A 2512-nucleotide genomic window follows, 5' to 3' on the forward strand; every position below is an offset into this window, starting at 1 on the left:
CTTGATATTTATGTATAATGTGGATGATCTATGTTTTAGCCTTATATTTAGGTATAATGAAACATTTATTGAATTTTTGCAAGTTGCCCTGTAAACATTCATAATATTCAATTTATTGACATGTATGGGTCAACATGAAAGTGTAGTTGAACACAACAGGGGAATATCATTTAAGGATATTATCTGTAGAGTTTGAAATTGTAGTTGGAGATTGACCACAAAGCCTTCATCTCCATCAGAATATATGCAAGAAATTGGGCATGGAGAACATAAATTTACTCCAGAAGGCATCCTCATGAGATGGAACTTGACATATGTGATGATTCAAGAAGCTTAAGAGAAAATATGTGTAATAGAGAATATGACAGGTGACTATCTCGGCACAAATAAGGTGTTATTTTACATAGATGATGAATTTGGGGAACTTATAAGGCTATTTTCAGGTGAACATGTAGCTTTTGATGACATAACTAAGCTAACTTCAAAGTCCAAATCCGTTAGATCAGGAACTAATTTGGGGGATTATGAATTCTATCAATAAAATCTAAAGCATCATTAATGGTCTGTACTGCCCTTTTTAAGCGCAGTGAGGGTATCCATGTGATTTTAAAAATCAAAGCCATTTAAAAGTACACATATTGACATGAAGGAAAAACTTCTAGAGTTTGAGGTTCTCTCAAAGATAAAGTTTATGCTCAATATTGGGACAATGTTTGACCCAACAATGAACTTTTTCATTCTTATATATGAATATTACTCTATCATTCAATTTTTACTTTTATTTTTTGAGCACACACATAGTTTGTTGACCTCAAACCCTCTTTCAGTTATAAAATGATCAAAATCAATTATTGTGTTGATGTAGTGGGATCAGAGAAACACAAGAATGGTACCAATATCTAACAGATATGAAGTATACTTTATCTAATTTATACTTGCATTAGTACTGTAGGAGACTAACTTAAATTCTGGGATTGTATTCAATCTAATAGATGTCCACATCTTGCAATACACACACAAATATTATTTTAAGTTTTTTCCTCATATGTTCCATTAGACCATCTTTTTTTTTGCATTATGAGGAGTTATGAAATTTAAAAGAGTAAGTTTAATTTATGAAATATCAATTGTAATAAATCGGAAGTGTTGGGCTTGTGAGGAGCGTAAATGTCAGTATCATAAAGTAAAGGACGCTGAAGTAAATCATAATGTAGAGAAAATCGAATGAGTTCTAATTTTTTTTTGTTTCACGTGGTGTTTTCATTATGATGCATGCTAACCAAGAATCATGATGCAGTTGTTTGCTTATTTCATTCAACTTCTTCCAGAACCGCCACTTTGCTAATGTTTTTTGGCATGAGTGAGCAAAAGCGACGCACGACGTGTGACTTTGGGAGCTTCGAACCTTTTGGTATGTATTGCCCCCTAACTATAGATCAGATCCACCGGATGAGAAACTAAATTCGGCATTTCTGCAGAGTTGTCAGACTTATCCACCAAGGGGATTCGTCAAATTTCAGTTTGTGGATTGCGTTGAGGGAAATATACCAAAGCTAGGCAGATAGATAGACTCCTTTCCGCTGCTAAGGTTCAGCATCTTAACTAAAGAAAATGATTGTTTTTTCCCCCGCGCCCCCTTTTTTTGGGTACTAAGAGTCCTCTCACTTCTAACCAGCAGATATCATCTGGCTGGATCTTGTCGGTATCAACAAGAATAAAAAAAAACAACCAAAATAGCAACTAACTATGGCTCTTGGCCCAGACAATGTCCTAGGCGTAGGGGAGATCTGAGCAACAATGAATGGCTAGAAGATGATGCCCGTAGCAGTAAGTAGATTGAGAGGTAGTTTCACCCCTTGTCCAAAATATGGATAATATGTTCTCATACAATGTGTTGCAACAAGTTAATTGTATAGGGCCTAGCTGGCGAGCAATCCCAGCCCGCGACAGAGAACAAGACAGCAAGCGAGCATACCTTTGTTCGCTTCTCTACCAAACACTTAAGTTTAAGGATAACTGTAGGTCGGTGGCTACCTAAGTAAACTTCAATTCGATCCGCCCTCCGGCTGGGAGACATCTACCTCATCCCGATCACAAGGAGAGGTTCACATTGTATGATAACTGCACTAGGTGGACGTACTATCCACCCTTAAGTGGTATTACTAGCCATTCTGGAGGAGAAGTTGATTCAGATATTTCTAGTCTTCATCTATCAGGTGTTTCATCAATTTTAGGTTCTATCAATTTTATAACTACTATATCCAACATGCGTGGACTCGGAATGACTATGCATAGATCACACCTTTTTTGTGTGGTCCATTCTAGTAACATCATTCCCAATTTTATTATCAATTTCGATACTGGCAGGGGCAATTACAATGTTATTGCAACGTTTTCTGATATTTATGGAGGGGGGAGACCCCATAATATACCAGAATCTCTTTTGGTTCTTTAGTCATCCAGAGATGTATATTCCAATTCTTTTGAACCGTACTTTGTACATAATAATATA

General features: G+C 36.3%; 1 pseudogene; it reads left to right on the forward strand.

Moving 5' to 3' along the window:
* Window positions 1–643: 643 nt before the first annotated feature.
* On the forward strand, window positions 644–2153 carry LOC144716414 (uncharacterized; annotated as a pseudogene).
* Window positions 2154–2512: the final 359 nt, after the last annotated feature.

This window comes from Wolffia australiana, chromosome 2 (genome assembly GCF_029677425.1).
Source record: "Wolffia australiana isolate 7733 chromosome 2, ASM2967742v1".
NCBI classification, from domain to species: Eukaryota; Viridiplantae; Streptophyta; class Magnoliopsida; order Alismatales; family Araceae; genus Wolffia; species Wolffia australiana.